Source organism: Apium graveolens, chromosome 9 (assembly GCF_009905375.1).
Source record: "Apium graveolens cultivar Ventura chromosome 9, ASM990537v1, whole genome shotgun sequence".
NCBI lineage: Eukaryota > Viridiplantae > Streptophyta > Magnoliopsida > Apiales > Apiaceae > Apium > Apium graveolens.
In genome coordinates, this window is record NC_133655.1 from 231,600,672 (window position 1) to 231,620,857 (window position 20,186).

The 20,186-nt window shown below is 37.4% G+C and overlaps 1 pseudogene; it reads right to left on the minus strand.

Annotated features, from left to right (window-relative positions):
- Nucleotides 1–465: 465 nt before the first annotated feature.
- LOC141686030 (uncharacterized) lies at nt 466–19,618 on the minus strand (annotated as a pseudogene).
- Nucleotides 19,619–20,186: the final 568 nt, after the last annotated feature.

Consider the following 20,186-nt stretch of genomic DNA (forward strand, 5'->3'; position numbering starts at 1 on the left):
AACGGGACAGTAAGTTTTCTCTTGTTCTGTTTCAGTGAGACGTACTATAGATTATGGCTTATACTGTTTCTGCAAGTTGTTTATGTTGTAGGAGAGGTAGTAGACTATGTACTGAAATATAAGTGTAGACTATACTGAAATAAAACTCTCTGGTAAATTACAAAGGATTACAGTATAAAAAACATATCAACTCAAAGTATATCAAAATAGTTCCAAGTATTTAAAACGTGAAGGGTGATAACTTTAAAGGATGGATCAGAACTAAATTTAGTCAGTTCTTCAAGAGTAAGATGCACAAACTCAAACAGTTAATGTCATAACATAGAAATGATATAGGAGGTTCGATTTAGGCCAAAACCAAATGCTTTTATATATTAAGAAAAATCTTAAGATTCAAATAACAGAGATTTATAAATTTATAGTTAATTATGAACTGGGAAACACACATCTATCCTCATTAATCAATCAATCGTATAAAACTAGATTCTGATAGTCGTCGCCAGATATAGCAGCCTTCATCACAGCTTAAGGATTCATATCCTCCTCTTCCTCCAAGAAGAGAGTTAACAAATTTTTTGAGAAACCACTAAGCAGAGCCACCCCTTTGTCCGTAGCTTTAACAGGTGTTGCAGAAGAGTCCCTGAGGTTCCAAAATACAATGTCAGGCATTTTTTCATACCCTTTTTCCCTGAATTTCCTCTGAATCACCATGTAATCAGTCTCCCACGGATGCAGTGATGCCTGATCAAATTCCATATCGCTGAAAACAAACAACCTCTTTACCATCTGCTCTTGACTCAACTTTGCATCAACAGCAACCTGCAGTATTTTATCAAATACCTTCTGAAAATCTGTGTTCAAATCCCATTGCATTTGCTTAATAAACGCACACTTTTCCCGAAGATTGTCCCCTTTAACTATGTGAAGTTCTGGGTTAGGGCTAAATGTAATTAGCTGTCCTTTCCAAGGCTCGTCACTGAGCTCAGAAACTAATAAACCAAGGGAAACAGAAACTTCCAATGGCACTCCTTCCATATTTTTTGACTGGCGATAGTACATACTTCCTGAGACATCGCAGATTGCAATAGAATTTGTAAGTTTGCCTTTGTTCAACATATCATCCACCATTCCATTCCATTGCAGCTCTGCAACCATCTGCTGTCCATCACTATCACTGGCCAAACAAGACCTGATTATGTCATGCGGAAACAATGCCCCAGACGCAATCTTTTTTTTTCCCTGTTTTACATCCTCAAGATACTTGCTAAACCTTTCTTTATCATGATCCATAAATATATCAGTGTAGGTCTTCATAGCAACAGAAGCAACTCTTCTGTAAGGAAGAGAGTCCCACTTATTTGCACTCATATAAACCTCAGGCAACTTAAGCGCCTCGTGAAGTGGAAAAAGGACTTGCTTCCTCAATCTATTTTTGACTGCCATGACATACTGATCATCCACCATACCTTCATACTCGGGATAAATTTCTCTTGGAAAAAGTTTCTTGTCAATGCTAGCACATTTCAGTGTGTACTTATCACAGGACGAATCAATAGTGGGACACCACTTCCCAGACAAACTAATACTCTTACCCTGTTTCAAATTCAAAAACTCCAAATCTGCCTTGAGTAAATCCGCAAAAAGAGTCGAAACACTTTCATGCACATATCAGTAACTTTTTGATTGTTTTGAAAAATGCAGCAAGAATCAGGAGGACAAGAGTATAGGGGTGCTCGCATTTGGATTTTGAAAATTGAAATAATTATGTAACTTTAGATACTTAGGCATCATGTAACATGGATCACTAAAGATCCTTGTTTTCTCATTCGGGAGTGTTTCACTTACCACTTTAAACCTGTATTTGCTACTGGGTTTGATTTAATAAAACCAGAAATGTATACGTTGTTGGAATTATGCTAGGACAAATGTCTTTGGTTTAGAGTTTGTGATTGCATTAGACTTTGACAGGTTTAGAATTTAAATTGGAAGCCGAAAATGGCTGGAAACTGAAAAATCAGAATTTGGCTATTCTGGAAATACAAACATACGACGGTTGTTCATCACATATTCCGTCGTAATTTGGCCCCAGTTCCTAACATACGACAATTTTTTCTGTCGGAAGTTACTAATTTACGATGTAAATTTGCGTCGTACATTTATGTTATATTTTATCAAGGTGGGACCGACAAGAAAATATCCGACGATTCCTCCGTCGTAAGTAACTAACATACGACGATATTTCTGTTGTAAGTAAATTTATTATTTTCTTGAGTATGTTGGCCCTTTCTTCCTAACTTGCAACGCAATTTTATCTTATGACGAAAAAATAAACTTACTACTCGACCAAAAACGACAATTTTTTCCGTCGTAAATGGCTCAATTACGACGATTTCAGTTAAAAAAACCGTCGTAAATGGCCAGATTTGTTGTAGTGGATAATTCACATCATTATTGTACATATCCATAGCTTTCTTAACTCTTTCAGCCTTCTTCTCCTTCCTCAACTTACTAGCCCTCTGTATCTCTTCAATCACTTTGGCCTTATTCGCTTCAATCCTTACTTCTTTTGGAATCACAGCCTTCAGCTTCTTCTTTTTCGAATCCTGCTTAAACTTCACATCCCTGCGCACACCTTTAACACGTCTACCTTCAAATGACTGCTTCAATTTCCATTCATTTTTAAATTTTAAGAATAGCTCTTGCATTAGGGCCTTGGATTAACCGAAACAAGATCTCCATCAAATACTTAAAGTAACCAAACGACACGTAAACATGTGCATTGCATGCTAGGGTTTTGGGGTGGTTTTGGTGTAGCCATAATGTAGCAGTGTAATGATACAATCATCAGTAGAGGGACAGAGAGTGATACAGATGGAGGTATAGATCAGCTGGTGGGACAGACAGATAAGGGAGGGGACCAAGCTGAGCTGGCATTCCCTGGGGAACACGAGGTGGATACTCCACAGAATGAGACTGCAAACTGTTAGCTGAGGGACCACTAGAAGCAAGCATTTGCATTTCATTGCATTCCATTTTAATTTGAGTTTCATTTCAGTTGTGAAAGGGATATATGTCACCTTAAATCATATTTTGAGGTTATCTGGATGTAAAAACTATTTCTCTGACACTTCTCTATGTGTTCCATTAATGGCTATCTATGAGTAACTTTCTTCAGAATTGCCTTTCTATTGCCTGGTTGATTCTCAGGAGTAACTCAATCAACTCTCATCGAGTATAGATTGAGCTGAAGTTATCGTTCATTTTTTATATATATTAATGAGGTTCTTCTCAGTGGTATCAGAGCACTCGGTTCTCGGCGATGATGGGTCCAGGAAGAAATACAAAGACAGGAACGTCAGATGATGAAGGTGGGGTACATACATATCTGAATCGTATTGAGGTAAGCCTCAGATCTCTGTTTGAAACTCAAAACCAACGGTTGGTACAGACCTGTAATAATAATAATGTTAATATTGAGCAAAACGTGAAATCGATAGCAGAATTGAATGAGCTGGTGCTAGGTCTTTCTATGCAAGTAGCTAAGCTAGTTTCTAGTGATGGTAAGGAGTCTGAAACTATAGAGCAGGAAGGAGAACATGAGAATGGCAACCATAATAACAACACTAATTTTCAGCAACCTAATTTCATATCTAGGATGACTAAGGTTGAATTTCCTAAATTCAGTGGTACTGATTTGAGGTCATGGGTGTATAGATGTAACCAATTCTTTCAACTAGATGACATTAAGGACCCTCAAAGGGTGAGACTAGCTGCAATACATCTAGAGGGAAAGGCTTTGTTATGGCATCAAACGTATATGAAAAGATGCAACAATATAGCACCCCCTTGGGATAAATATATTGAGGCGGTTACGGTAAGGTTTGGAGAGATATATGATGATCCCATGGCTGACCTCAAGGCTTTAAAACAAACTGGATCAGTACAAGATTACCATGATACCTTTGATGCTTTGACTAGTAGGTTGAATCTTCCCGAGGAGTACTTATTGAGTTGCTATTTATGAGGTTTGGAGGATGATATACAACTTTCGGTGAGAATGTTCTCTCCCGGGTCCATTCAACAAGCTTTATGTTTAACCAAGCTTCAAGAAGCAGCAGGAAAGGCCAAGAAAGCTAAATTTCCTAACAAAACCCCTTTGCTTCCCACCCCTACTCACACTAAATCTTACAGTGCCTTCACCAAAACTAACTTCACAAAGCCAAACACCACCTATACCACCACCACAAATACCAACAGAAAGACTTTAACCCCTGAGGAATTTAACGAGAAAAGAGCCAAGAATATATGCTTCTGGTGTGATGAGAAATATACACCTAATCATAATTGTAGAGGAAAGAAACCCCAGCTGTTTCATTTGGAGGTGGAAAGTGAAGAGCCTAGGGAAGAGGAATCAGATGTGCTGGATGAAATTATGGAGAATGAGGGGAACCAATATGCTCAAATATCAGTGCAAGCATTAGACGAGGCATCAACATATCAAACAATGAGAGTTAGTGGTCATCATGGGAAGAAGGTGCTTTAACTATTATTGGATAGTGAGAGTACTCACAATTTTATAGATGCTAGTAAGGCTTTGAAGATGGGATGCCGAGTAGAAGAATTACCTCCAAGGACAGTAAAGGTAGCCGATGGGGGGCAGTTGGTTTGCGACAAGTTCATCAGAAACTTTTGCTGGAGAATACAGGGAGTGGAGTTTAGTGCTGATGTGATGTTGCTTCCCTTGAGTGAGAGTGACTTGGTTCTAGGAATTCACTGGTTCTCACAGCTAGGTTCAGTCTGGGACTTTTCCAAATTGACTATGCAGTTTACGTATCACGACAAAAAGGTACACTTGAGGGGAATACAAGAGAAGAAAATGAAAAATATACACTCCCAGAAACTCAATAAACTGTTTTAAGCAACTGGGGAGCTGTCAATGCTGCAGATCATACCCGTGAATGCAGGAGTAAATCCACAAATACTAATTATGGAAGAGCAAGCACCTGCAGAAATAGACTCTGCAATACAAGAGATACTGAGAAAACACAAAAGAGTGTTTAAAGATATTACAGGACTTCCACCTGTGAGGGAGACATTTGATCGTAGGATACCGCTGAAGGAGGGAACGAACGCTATTAACATGAGGGCTTATAGGTATCCAAATCTGCAGAAGAATGTGATAAAAGAGATGGTGCATGAATTATTGGAGCAAGGAGTTATTAGACCCAACAATAGTCCATTTGCAGCCCCGGTTGTGTTAGTAAAGAAAAAAGATGGCAGTTGGCGTATGTGTGTAGACTACAGAAGTTTAAATAAAGTCACCATTAAGGATAAGTTTCTCATTCCTTTCATCGAGGAACTCCTTGATGAGTTACATGGAACTCGATTCTTTTCGAAGATCGATCTAAAATCGGGATACCATCAAATTCGAATGAACCCACTTGACGTGCACAAAACGACATTCAAAACTTACTTTGGGCATTTTGAGTACTTGGTCATGCCGTTTGGTCTTACTAACGCACCTTCGACCTTTCAATCACTCATGAATCACGTTTTCAAGCCATTGCTGAGGAAAGGGGTCCTTATTTTCTTTGACGACATCTTGATTTACAGCCCTGACAAGGAAACTCATCTACAACATCTCAGTAAGGTCTTGCAGCTCATGACAATTAATTCTCTCCATGCTAACTACAAGAAATGCCTATTTGGAGTAGAAAAAATCCATTACTTGGGACATGTCATCTCTAGGGAGGGCGTGCAGACAGAAATGGACAAGATACAGGCTGTAGTAGAATGGCCAGTGCCCAGAAATATAAAACAGTTAGGAGGATTCTTGGGGCTTATGGGGTATTATAAACGTTTCATACAGAGCTATGGGCAAATATGCAAGCCTTTAACTAATCTTTTCAAGAAAGATGCCTTCTGCTGGACTGAAGAAAGCCAAGCAGCTTTCGAGTTACTCAAACAGAAAATGACCAACCCTCCAGTACTTGCATTACCGGATTTTGATAAACCATTTTGCATTGAAACTGATGCTTCAGGCACCAGCATGGGGGCGGTGCTGATGCAAGACTCTCATCCTATATCATATGTCAGCAAAGTCTTTTCAGACAAGGATGCTATGCTCTCGGCATACGAAAAAGAATTCCTTGTTGTTGTTTTTGCAGTGAAAAAGTGGCAGCACTACCTGGGAATCCTTCCTTTTGTTATCAGAACTGACCAAAGAAGCCTAAAGTATATCCTAGAACAGAGAATGGGCACTCCTTTCCAACAAAAGTGGCTCTCAAAATTGGCGGGTTTTGATTTTTCAATTGAATATAAAATAGGTGCTGAAAATAGAGCCGCTGACGCCCTATCCAGGATTCCAGTGGCACAGTTGTGGGCTATGACCATATCATCTGTCAGTTCTACTTTAATGGAGGACTTGAAGAAACACTGGAAAGAGGAAGTCAACTTGAGAAAAATTATTGCAGAACTTCTGAAAGATCCCAACTCCCATCCTTTATATACCTGGGATCAGGTCAAGTTAACACGAAGAGGGAAACTGGTGATAAGGGACGACAACACGATTAAGAACACAGTCTTACAATGGATGCATACCTCTGCACAAGGTGGGCATGCAGGTATAACTGTTACATTGAAACGGGTCCAGGAATTATTCTTTTGGCATGGCCTTAAAAAATTTGTCCCTGAATTTATAAGGTAGTGCTCCGTATGCCAAAGGTGTAAGTACGACCACAATGCCTACCCTGGTCTCTTACAACCCATCCCTATACCTTCTGCAACTTGGGAAGAAGTTACAATGGATTTTATCGAGGGACTTACGAAGTCCAATGGTAAGGAAGTCATTATGGTTGTAGTGGATCAGTTGAGTAAATACAACCACTTTATGGCTCTTTCTCATCCTTTCTCAGCATTGCAAGTAGCCCAATGTTATTTAGACAATGTCTATAAACTATATGGTTTCCCGAAGGCAATGATATCAGACAGAGACAAGATATTTTTGAACAAATTCTGGACCGAATTCGTGAAATTGCAGGGTATTACTCAAAAACTATCAACATCCTACCATCCTCAGACGGATGGCCAATCTGGAGTTCTTAATAGATGTGTTAAGACTTACCTAAGGTGTATATGTCATGAACACCCTCAGGAGTGGTCTAAATGGTTAACTCTAGCAGAATATTGGTACAATACCAGCTTTCACTTTGCCATCAAGAAGACACCCTTTGAGATCATGTATAATCAACCCCCTCCAATACATAAGTCATACATAGCTGGAGCTAGCCATGTTGATGCCGTAGACAGAAGCTTGCTTATCAGAGACAAGATGCTGGAAATGCTGAAGTACAATCTACACAAAGCTCAAAACAAAATGAAGCAATTGGCAAACAGGAGAAGATCTGAGCGAAAATTTGAAGTGAGAAGCTGGGTGTACCTCAAACTACAACCCTACTGACAAACTGTTAGATATATTTGATAATGTCATGTGTAATATGATTTGTGTTTAGGTTTCAGATCTTACCTTACAGGACAAATCAACACTTAACTGGAAATCAGCACTTATACTAAAGACAGAACTTAAGATATCAGAATTTAAGGTTCAGAAGATATTTATCAGGAGATAATATCAGGACTTAAGATGACTTTCAGATAAGGCAGGTGGCTGATTGAAAGGAAAGAAGATCGAGACTAAGACAGAAAGAATTGTGCATGAAGAAGGAATTCTATGAAGAATAGAATACTTGGAAGAAAAGATAACTAGTTGATATATTTTAGGAAGCAGAATTATATTCCATATCAATTAGAAGATTATCTTGTAACTGTGTAGTATATAAACACAGGCATAGAGTTTACACTATAAGTGTTACGATTATCGAAGTTATTATTCTTTGTAACTCTAGCAGCTCTCGTGATAATTTGTTCATCACTGAGAGAGGACAGTTCCATATTGTAACAACGTTTATTGTGTTGAATAAAATCTGTTTTCTGTTACTTGAGTTCTTATATTCGATTTGATTGTGCTAAACACTGTATTCAACCCCATTCTATAGTGTGTGTGACCTAACAAGTGGTATCAGAGCCTTCTATTAACACACAAACAGTTTAAGATCCAAAATCAATCATGTCTGAAGAAGAAACTCCAACCAAGCACACCAAAACTGAAGAACCTCCAAAAACTGTAACTTATGGTCGATATGAGACTATAAGAGTTCCCATGTTGGAACCTTCTGAGTATTCCATATGGAAAGTGAAGATGGCTATGTTTCTGGAAGCTACAGATCCAGAATATCTCGACAGGATTTATGAAGGACAACATATGCCAACCAAACTCTCCTTAAAAGTTGCAGGTCAGCCAGCAAAGTCTGTACCAAAGGAGAAAAGTGATCACACTGCTGAAGATATCTCATCAATTGCAAAGGATGCAAAGGTAAGACACTTGTTGCTTAGTGCCATAGATAATGTAATGTCAAACAGGGTAATTAACTGCAAGACTGCAAAAGAGATATGGGATGCTTTGGAAACAAGGTGTCAGGGAACTGATTCAATCAAGAAGAACATGAAGACAATACTCACTCAAGAGTATGAGCACTTTAACTTAAAGCCTGATGAGTCATTGACTGATTTATATGATAATTTTGTCAAACTCTTGAATGATTTGTCACTAGTTGACAAAGAGTATGATATTGAAGATTCAAATCTTAAGTTCATGTTAGCTCTTCCTGAAAGATGGGATTTGAAGGCCACAATAATAAGAGACAACTATAATCTTGATGAAACAACTCTTGATGAAATTTATGGGATGCTCAAGACTCATTAACTTGAGATGGAACAAAGAAGCAAGAGGAATGGAAGAAAGTCAAGAACAGTTGCCTTTGTGGCTGAGGAGGAAAGTCCCAAAGTAGCTGCCTTAAGAAAAGGCAAGGAAAAAGCTCTCATCATAAAGTCTGATACTGAGTCATCAAGTTCTGATAGTGATGATGACTCAGAAACTGAAAGTATACCTGAGATGGACCATGATGAGGAGATGATGAAGCTGTGTGCTCTTATGGTGAAAGGGATCACAAATATTGAGTACAGAAAATTCAGGAGAGGAAAGAAGTTTTCCAGGAAAGGTGCAAGTTCTGAAAAGAAAAGTTTCAGAAAATCTGAAGGCAAAGGAAGAAAGTCTGACTGGGGAGATTATTCAAATGTTAAATGCTACAACTTTGGTGAGAAAGGCCACATATCTCCAGATTGCAGAAAAGGGAAAAGTGACAAAGGAAAGGCTCTTGTCACAAAGAAGAAAAGCTGGTCAAATGCTTCAGATTCTGAGGATGAGGAAAACTATGCCTTGATGGCAAATGCTGATAGCAGTTCTGATACTGCTAACTTAAAGGGCAACAGAATGAATATCCTAGTTCTGGACAGTGGATGTTTAGGACATATGACTGGAAATAAAGCCCTGCTATCAGACTTTGTGGAGAAAGCTGGCCCAGGTGTTTCTTATGGAGATGACAACATTGAAAAAACTCTGGGATATGACAATATCAATCTTGGGAATGTCATCATTGAAAAAGTAGCTCTGGTCTCAGGACTTAAACACAATCTGCTGAGTGTGAGTCAAATCTGTGACAAAGGTTATCATGTGGATTTCTTTGAAGAACACTGTGAAGTTGTAAGCAAATCTACAGGCAAAGTTGTTCTGAAAGGATACATGCATGGTAACATTTATGAAGCTAAGCTTTCAACAAGTACTGATGGTTCTGCAATCTGTCTGTTGAGTAGAGCATCAATTGAAGAAAGCTGGGATTGGCACAAGAAATTCTTTCATTTAAATTTTAACAATATAAATGAACTAGTCAAGAAAGATCTAATGAGAGGACTGCCAAAATCAGTATTTGCTCCTGATGGCCTTTGTGATTCATGTCAGAAGGCAAAACAAAGAAAATCTTCATTCAAGAGCAAGATCGAATCATCAATTCTTGAGCCTTATCACCTACTACATGTTGATCTATTTGGTCCAGTTAATGTCATGTCTATTACAAAGAAGAAATATGCTATGGTCATAGTGGATGAGTTCACCAGATACACATGGGTGTATTTCTTGCACACAAAAAGTGAAACTGCATCTATCTTGATTGATCATGTCAAGTAACTGGATAAATTGGTCAAAGATTCCGTGAAGATCATAAGAAGTGATAATGGCACTGAGTTCAAGAATTTGATTATGGAAGAGTTCTGCAAATACCATGGAATAAAGCAGGAATTTTCTGCTCCTGGAACTCCACAACAAAATGGAGTTGTTGAAAGAAAGAATAGAACTCTTATTGAAGCTGCACGAACTATGCTTGATGAAGCAAAGTTGCCAACCTACTTTTGGACTGAAGTTGTGCAGACTGCTTGTTTTACTTAGAATGCAACACTCATTAACAAGCATGGAAAAACACCATATGAGATGGTGAAGAAAAAGAAGCCAAATCTGATGTACTTTCATGTATTGGGATGCAACTATTTTGTTCTTAAGACTCATCCCGAACAGCTATCCAAATTTGATCTAAAAGCTGATGAAGGAATTTTTGTTGGATATCCACTTTCTACAAAAGCCTTCAGAGTCTATAATTTAAGAACAAGGGTTGTCATGGAATCTATCAATGTCTCTTTTGATGATAAGAAGATTACTGGACTTGAAGATTTCAATGATCATGATCAGCTGAGATTCGAAAATGAAGTTTTAAATTCTGATTCTGTAAATCCTGATACTGCAAACTCTGATGGATTAAACTCTGATGTTATTGAAACTGTGGTGACTACGCCTAAGGAAAATGCACCTGTGCAGGGGGAGCATACTGAAGAACCAATCACATCTCAAGAAGCATCAGAACCTACAATAGGCTCTTCAAGTTCTGATGGGCCAAGTTCTGATAATTCTGGAAACTCATGTTCTGATATTTTTGGAAACTCAAATAATGAAGGATTCAACTCAGAGAGCATAATTTCAGGGGGAGCATCAGAAAATGTTGATGGAGACACCATGGATCATGGGGGAACATCCAGTTCTAGAGAAAACCTTCCATCTGCAAGGAAGTGGACTAAAGCACATACACCTGACTTAATTATTGGAAATCCTGATACAAGTGTCAGAACTAGAACAGCTACATCAAATGAATGTCTCTATAATTGTTTTCTTTCTCAGACTGAACCAAAGAAAGTGGAAGAAGCTCTTCAAGATGCTGATTGTGTGCAAGCAATGCAGGAAGAGTTAAATGAATTTGAAAGAAATAAAGTCTGGACCCTAGTGCCAAGACCAAGGAACAGATCAGTTGTTGGTACAAAATGGGTGTTCAGAAACAAAACTGACAGTGACGGCATAATTATAAGGAACAAAGCAAGGCTGTTTGCAAAAGGTTACTCTCAACAGGAGGGAATTGATTATGATGAAACATTTGCACCAGTTGCTAGATTGGAAGCCATAAATATATTTTTGGCTTATACTGCTCACAAGAAGTTTAAAGTCTTTCAAATGGATGTGAAAAGTGCTTTTCTTAATGGAGAATTGGAAGAGGAAGTATATATTGAACAACCTCTAGGCTTTGTAGATCCCAAATTTCCAAATCATGTCTACAGGCTTGATAAAGCACTTTATGGCCTTAAGCAAGCTCCAAGAGCATGGTATGAGACTTTTGCTCTGTTTCTTCTGGAAAGTGGATTTAATAGAGGAACTATTGACAAAACACTGTTCTACCTCAACCATGGAAAGGACTTACTTTTGGTGCAAATATATATTGATGATATCATTTTTGGTTCTACAAATGACAGACTTTGTAAGAAGTTTGCCAAACTGATGCAATCAAGATATAAAATGAGTATGATGGGAGAACTTAACTATTTTCTGGGCCTTCAAGTCAAGCAGAATGAAGAAGGAACTTTTATTTGTCAATCAAAGTACACCAGAAACTTGTTGAAGAAATTTGGAATGCAGGATTGTTCAAGTGCATCCACTCCTATGGTCACTGCAACTAAGTTGGATAAGGATTCTGGTAAATCAATAGATATTACTGATTACAGAGGTATGATTGGCTCACTACTCTATCTAACTACAAGTAAATCTGATATCATGTATGCTACCTGTCTTTGTGCAAGATTTTAAGCATATCCAAGAGAACCTCACTTAACAGCTGTGAAAAGAATTTTCAAGTACCTTAAGGGTACAGCTGATCTGGGATTGTGGTATCCTAGAGAATCAGACTTTAAGCTAATAGGTTACTCAGATGCAGATTTTGCCGGATGCAAAATTGACAGGAAAAGCACAAATGGAAGCTGCCAATTTCTTGGAGACAGATTGGTTTCTTGTTTCAGCAAGAAACAGAAGTCAATTTCCACATCAACTGCAGAAGCAGAATACATTGCTGCAGGAAGCTGTTGTGCACATATTCTTTAGATGAAGAATCAGTTACTGGATTATGGGTTAAAATTTTCTAAAATCCCTATTTACTGTGATAATCAAAGTGCTATTGCTATGACATGTAATCCAGTTCAGCACTCAATGACAAAGCACATCAGCATTAGGTACCACTTCATAAGGGAACATGTGGATGAAGGTACAACGGAATTGCATTTTGTTCCCACAGATCAATAACTAGAAGATATCTTCACAAAACCACTGTGTGAAGCTACTTTTACAAGATTGGTAAATGAACTTGGAATGGTTTCAGGTTCTTTCTCTAAATCTGCTTAGTTTATGTTCTGATAGATCAGATTTTATGATCAGTATTTACATATATTACTATTTTTGTGTATTCTGTGCTTAAATTGAAAATTACTTAAGTGCTAATTTTTATCTGATGTGAATTTCTAAACTCTGATAGTGATATGAATATATCTGTGACTATTCAATCCAATGAGGATAACTGTGCTAGATGTTGACCTAGTAATCTTTAATATACTAAAGATCCCATGTTTGAAGTAATTATTTATGTGGAAATCTTTTAACACAAGCAAATTCTGATATTGAGCTTAGTTTAGTTTACTTTGTGTATCTTATTACTAAGTCAAAAACTAGAATAGTGCTTCTTATCTGTTAAGTTCTGATGTTAGTAAATCTGGTGAATGTACTAAGTGCTGATAAGTCTCACTTATGAAAAGAAAAAGAAAAGAAATAAAAATCAGGTACTCCTTTGAGATCTAGAGTAAAAATGTGGAAGGGAAGACCCAAGTGCATTGCTGGTATTAAGTAATATGCAGTAGAAAAGCAAAATAAAATTTTCTTGGTGACTTTTCACACTCTATGATTACTGGAGAAATACTCTGATAACATCATAAATTCTAATAAGCAGTCGTGACTCACTTGCACTGAGAAGCCACTGTAAAATAGAATTTCAAAAGATGCATAAAATGAGCACAAAACAGTTGAGGTGGACTCATGCATGAACTCATTCTAAAGTAGACTTCAGAATAATGACAGATTTTAAGTAAAGTTCTTAGTTATGCCTTATTTTTAAGATGTACTGAAGTGAATAAGACTTTACTCTTTGTCTGATATTTAGCTTAATGCACACACTTACACTCCATATGAATGATGAAAATTACTGTGGTGATCAATGTTATTTTAGATGAACAGTCTATGTGTCAGATTGCATAAATTCTGAGGACAAGTTCTGATGATTAAGTTCTGATGAAACCATATCAGTATTTGTGTGAAGAATTACAGGAATACACATTCACTTTTCGAGTTAAGGAGCCATATTCTGATGACTTTTAAATCCTGATAATAATCAAGTTTTGATGCTGTCCTGACAGTATTTATTTACTTGGTTTATTTTTGGTCATTACTTGAACAATAATATTTTTATAGAATATTGGTTAATGTGTAATAAAACAGTCATAATCATTATGGGTTAGTGGTTAACGTGTATGTCCTGAAAAACTGCATGTGCACAGTAATTATTGCTCATTTTACGTGCCCATTAACTCTCATTCTAACCTTTTACTGACTGTTCACATGGTGCCGGGTGTAAAGTGTATCCTATGCTTCAAAAATATGACTGTTGAGTGGAGAGAGTATATATATATGAGAGATAAAAGATTTTTTTATTCTTTTACTTACTTTTCTATTATAAATCTCTTTTACTTTCTCTCTCTCTCTCTCTTTTATTTTCTGAAGCTGTTTTTCTCTCGGGACTTTTTACAAACACTTTGCACACATTCTCTTATTCACTTAATTTCTTACAGAGATGGCACCAAAAGACATAATTTTTGATGGAGCTAAGTTTGTTCCTAATAACTTCTCCACTATTCTTAGCAAGTCAGAAGCTCCATCAGAACTTCACTTCATTCAGGACTTTCTTGTTAGTTCTGATATTGGGTACGCTCTGACCGAACCTGAAGCAGTCTCTGGTACTCAAGTACTGGAGTTCTGGAGAAGCGGAGTATATGATGATGGTGGTGCTCAAGGGTCCCCAAGTATTATTTTTTCATCAGGGGAGGATGAGTATGTTGTGATATTGGCTACGGTCCGACAAGCACTGCAGCTTCCTGAGAACTGTGTTTATTCTACTGTTGAAGAGCTAGTTCTTCAAAACATGATGGCCAGTCTGGGGTATGAGAGGACATTGGCAAAGCTGGGTCAGTTGAAGAGATCTTTCATAAGGAGGGAATGGAGTTTCTTCTTTGACTATATAACCAAGGCTTTTGCAAACTAATGCTCTAATTTTGATGCAATCCCCATATTCAGCCAACAAATCGGGTATGCTCTCATAAATCAACCTGATTTTGATTATGCAAGTGTTGTCTTAGGTTTTATTGGGGATAGAATGACAGAAGATAGAAATACTGTTTATTTTTCTAGATTCTGTCAGCTTATCTATAGTTTTTGTTGTGATAATAAGCCCCAATCTGCTAGTGAATTAATTTCATCATTCAGACTAGCTAAAAGAGCTTTTAATGATTTATTATCTACTGATAATAAGAAGACTGTGTTAAGACCCCTTCTAGTTCCTTTATCTGTCAAACAAGCCTTAATAACCTATGATCCAGTTAAATATACTGAAGTATATCCTGATGTCCAACCATCAGAACCTCATCCATCAGCACCTACCACATCTACACAAACACCTCAAACTTCTCAACCTTCGGATCCTACAGTGCATCCTCATCTTCCAAACCCAAGAGGACTAAGAAAGTACCTCAGACTAAACAGAAGAGAAGGAGAATTATTCTGCGAGATAAATCAGATGCTGAGGAACATGTTCCTATACCAGAACCTGTTATTATAGAAGCTGAGAAGGTTTCTTCTAAGAAAGATACTGTAACTGAGAGTTCTAGGCCCCTCAAAAGGCTTAGAAAATTAAATTCTGATGATAAAGCTCCTACAGTGTCTCCACCTTTGAGGAAATTAAAGAAACAGAGAGCTCATAGGGACATAGTTGAGTCAGATTCAGATGTAGTGGAAGTAGCAAATGAAGGGGATCAGGAATCTCTGATCTCAACAGAACGAGTTATTATTGAATTACTTCCTTCTGCACAAATAGAAACTGCACAACCAGAAACTGCTCAAGCTAAAATGCCTACACCTCCTATGTCACCTATAGTTGATCCAGTACATACTGAAGAACCAGGTACAAGTGCTAAAATTGATATTCATAACCTGATTGTGCCTGAGGTTTTATACTTGGAAGCTCAACCAATTCACCTCACTCTATCACCAACATCAATTTTGAATGTTGATCAGAACCTGGCTGCAGATCAGAATTTAGAGGAAAATGTTGAAGCCTCTATAGCCTCACATACTGCTATTTTATCAGAGGATGCTGATACTGCAGAATCTACAAGTTCTGATGCTGCTAATGAAGAAACTACTGGTGAAGCTGCTGGTAATTTAGATGCTGATGCAGCTGGTCCATCAGGACATGCACCTCAACAAACTGTTCATAAAGCTGATTTAGTCAAGAAGTTTGTTACAAGGGAAGTACCAGTACCTTGGAGTGAAACTCCTAGAGGAAAGGAGTGGACTAAAGAATGGAACTCAGTTAGTTTTGTTCCTTCTGAAAAGATTCTTGCTACGCATCTTGCAAAAGCTGATGAAATGCTGATAAATGATGATTTAAAGGCACAACTGAGAGTTACTGCATTGAGTACAAGGCACCTTCAAGGTCAACACTCAATAACTCATGACAAGGTGAATAAAATTCAAGAAAACTTGATCCAACAAGATATGAATCTGAAACTTGAAAAGAACAGATTTTTCAAGCCTGCCTTTGACAGAATTGCCTACATTGAGAAAACTCAGGAGAAGTAACAAGCTCAAATTGAAGATATTCTGAAGAATCAAGCTTCTCACCATAGTCAACTCAATGAGATCCAATCCTCAATGGAATTGCTTGTCTCTCTTCTATTACCTGTTGATGCCAAAAGGGGGAGAAAGTGATTAAGTCCAAATGCAAATCTATTCAGACACTGAAAGGAAAGGATGATGGAAATGATGACCAGGGAAACTCTAATAAGGGTAGAGGTCAAGGTCAAGGCAAAGGACTTTTGTCAAGTAAAACTAGAATTATAAGTCAAGGAACAAGTTCTGATACTGGGAGAAGAATAAGTTCTGATACTGGTAAAATGATAAGTTCTGGTGGATATCTAAAATTTGATGAAGAAATTTCAAAGCAGTTATTTCTTAAAGAAAATCCAGGAATGGACTTTGAGAGTCTAAAAGAAGAAGAAGCTAGACTCAAAGAAGAAGGTGTCAAGACAAAATCTGAAGCTTCTGTTGTTGAAAAGAAATTTCCAAAACCTAAGGTTACTGTGATAAAGGAAAAAACAAGTTCCGAGGCAACCAAGGCCAAATCACAAATGGAAATTGATCCAAGGTCCAAGGGCAAAGAAAAAGTTGATGAACCTGTAAATGTTTATATGCCAGTTATAGATGAAGAAATAATTGATGAAGAAGCAGATGCTAATCTTACTCTGATGCATAAGAAGATTTTTCAAACAACCTCTAACATGGCTCATGTTGTTCAGAGTCAAGATTTAGTAAGTTCTGATATGACAGTGAAGCAAGCAACCTTTGAAGACTGCAACAAGTGGTTTTGAAGCAAGAGTTGTTACAGGAAAGGAAGGAAGAGATAAATTGGGGTTGGGTAGTTCTGATGACAGAAGAGTACATAACACTACCAATGATCCAACTTCCTTAAGTGAACCAGGTGTTGGAGCAACTCCTGAAATATTGAATCGACTTGAATCTGTACAAATGGTTTACCATACCTTCTTGAAAGAACATATCTTGTTATATTTTATGACAGATGGAAGGGTATACCAGATTAAGAAAAATGCTATACCACTGAAGTATTTTGAAGAACTGGAACATGTTCTATTCCTACTTCAAGTGAAAGACAGATTAACAAATAGTGCTGCTGGATATTTAAAGTCTCAAATTCAAAGACAGAAGAAGCTTTATTCTGTAAATTCTAACAACACATACTGTCCCAAGTACAGAGATCACAAGGGTGATATTGTCGATATGAAGCCTAACTCTGCTAGAATTATAACTACTTTTCTGGGTTATAAGACTGTGGAATTCAATCTAGAGTCTGACAAGGCATATCTGATAAGACTAGATCAGGAGATAAGAAAAGCTAAGATAAATGATCTCAGAGCAGCTATTTTTCAAACTGGAGAAGATACAGCTGAATTGAAGAACTATCTCAGGACAACTCCTGATATCAAAGAGATCAGAAGAAATTGAAAATTGAAGCCAAGTCAAAGATCTACGACTACTTAAATTCTGAAGTTTATACAGACTGAAGCAGTTATTAAAAGTTATAGATGGTAAAGCTGAAGGGACTGTAAGTTGTAGTTATCTAGTCAAATTCTCATGCATTTGTACTTAATGTTTTTGACATCATCAAATATCTGTTGAACTTATATATTATGCTAATTTACAAGTTGGGGGAGATTGTTAGATATATTTGATAATATCATGTGTAATATGATTTGTGTTTAGTTTTCAGATCTTACCTTACAGGACAAATCAACACTTAATTGGAAATCAACACTTATACTGAAGACATAACTTAAGATATCAGAACTTAAGGTTCAGAAGATATTTATCAGGAGATAATATCAGGACTTAAGATGACTTTCAGATAAGGCAGGCGGCTGATTGAAAGGAAAGAAGATCGAGACTAAGACAGAAAGAATTGTGCATGAAGAAGAAATTCTATGAAGAATAGAATACTTGAAAGAAAAGATAACTAGTTGATATATTTTAGGAAGCAGAATTATATTCCATATCAATTAGAAGATTATCTTGTAACTGTGTAGTATATAAACACAGGCATAGAGTTTACACTATAAGTGTTACGATTATCAAAGTTATTATTCTTTGTAACTCTAGCAGCTCTCGTGATAATTTGTTCATCACTGAGAGAGGACAGTTCCATATTGTAACAGAGTTTATTGTGTTGAATAAAATCTATTTTCTGTTACTTGAGTTCTTATATTCGATTTGATTGTGCTAAACACTGTATTCAACCCTCTTCTACAGTGTGTGTGACCTAACACAAACCTCCGTGGCTTCTAGATAATCTCAGAAGTTGAGTACTAAATATTTTGGACCGTACTTGGTGATCAAAAGGATAGGAGCTGTAGCATACACACTCAAGTTGCCTCCCTCTTCCAAAATCCACCCTACATTTCATGTATCATTTCTAAATCAACACCTTGGACCACCATATATGGAAATTGATAACAGTCTACCTGCTACTTATGATACTCAGAGCACAGCGGAAGCAAAGGTACCTAATCGAGTGTTGGAAATCAGAAGTATCAAGAAGAAGAATGTGGCAGAGGTCCAGTGGTTGATAGAATGGAAAGATCCTCCAGTTGAAGAAGCCACATGGGAAAGTGCACTCGTCATAGTAAAGAGGTTTCCTCAATTTGATCCTTGGGGTCAAGGATCTCTCGATGGGGGAAGCATTGATACAATCATCAGTAGGGGGCCAAAGAGTGATACAGATGGAGGTACAAACCAGCTGGTGGGACAGACAGATAAGGGAGGGGACCAATCTGAGCTGGCATTCCCTGGGGAACACGAGGTCGATACTCCACGGAATGAGACTGCAAACCGTTAGCTGAGGGACCACTAGAAGCAGCATTTGCATTTCATTGCATTCCATTTTAATTTGAGTTTCATTTTAGTTGTGAAAGGGATATATGTCACCCTAAATCATATTTTGAGGTAATCTGGATGTAAACACTATTTCTCTGACTCTTCTCTATGTGTTCCATTAATGGCTATCTATGAGTAACTTTCTTCAGAATTGCCTTTCTATTGCCTGGTTAATTCTCAGAAGTAACTCAATCAGCTCTCATCTAGTATAGATTGAGCTAAATTTATCATTTATTTGTTATATATTAACGAGGTTCTTATCATGTAAAAGCCTTTTTTATCAGACTTGCCAGTGCCTCTAACAACGCAGAGATTATAGATGAGTTTCAAAGTGGTAAGTGGATCATGAGACCACGAGGTTTCGAGACGTTCAAGTAGTTTATTGGTCGGGGTATCAGGGACAACATGACAGAAGAAATCAATGCATGGATTGCCAGAAGACAAGTATGTGGCAGAGTTGTTTTCAGTCAACCCCATCATTGGTCTGTTAAATTCGGAGATCAGTGTGTTAATGAAAGCCATGGGAAATATGATAGGTGTTTAATATGTATAAGATTAACATAGAGAAAGAGAGAGAGATTTAGGGTTAATGCAGATGTTATGTAAAAAGAGGGTTTGATGAGAATTATATACGCCTGTCCGCCCGATCCCCGCAAACCGATTAAAACTCTGTTTGAGATTGTTGTTAAAAATTGTTCTGATGTTAGAAAAAGTGCGGTTGAAAAAAATGCGGCCGTACAAATCAGACTGTTTGGTATTTTTTTTTTATATGTATATGTTTTGATGCAAAAAAAATAATGTTTCTGGTAAGGTTTGATGGTGAAATATGCTTCTCGCAAATGTTGAAAAGCAGTTTTTTCTAAAAGCATGGGGGACTTACTTTCTCTAACAGCAGCTTTTAGGCCAAAAGCACTTTTCTGAAAAACAACTTTTGAATTTTAACAAACAGTTTTTTAACTACTTTTCAGCGAAAAGCTACTGTTGCTGTCAGCAACAACAATACCAAACACACCCAACTCTGCGAAGTAATCGTGGTAGTTAACAT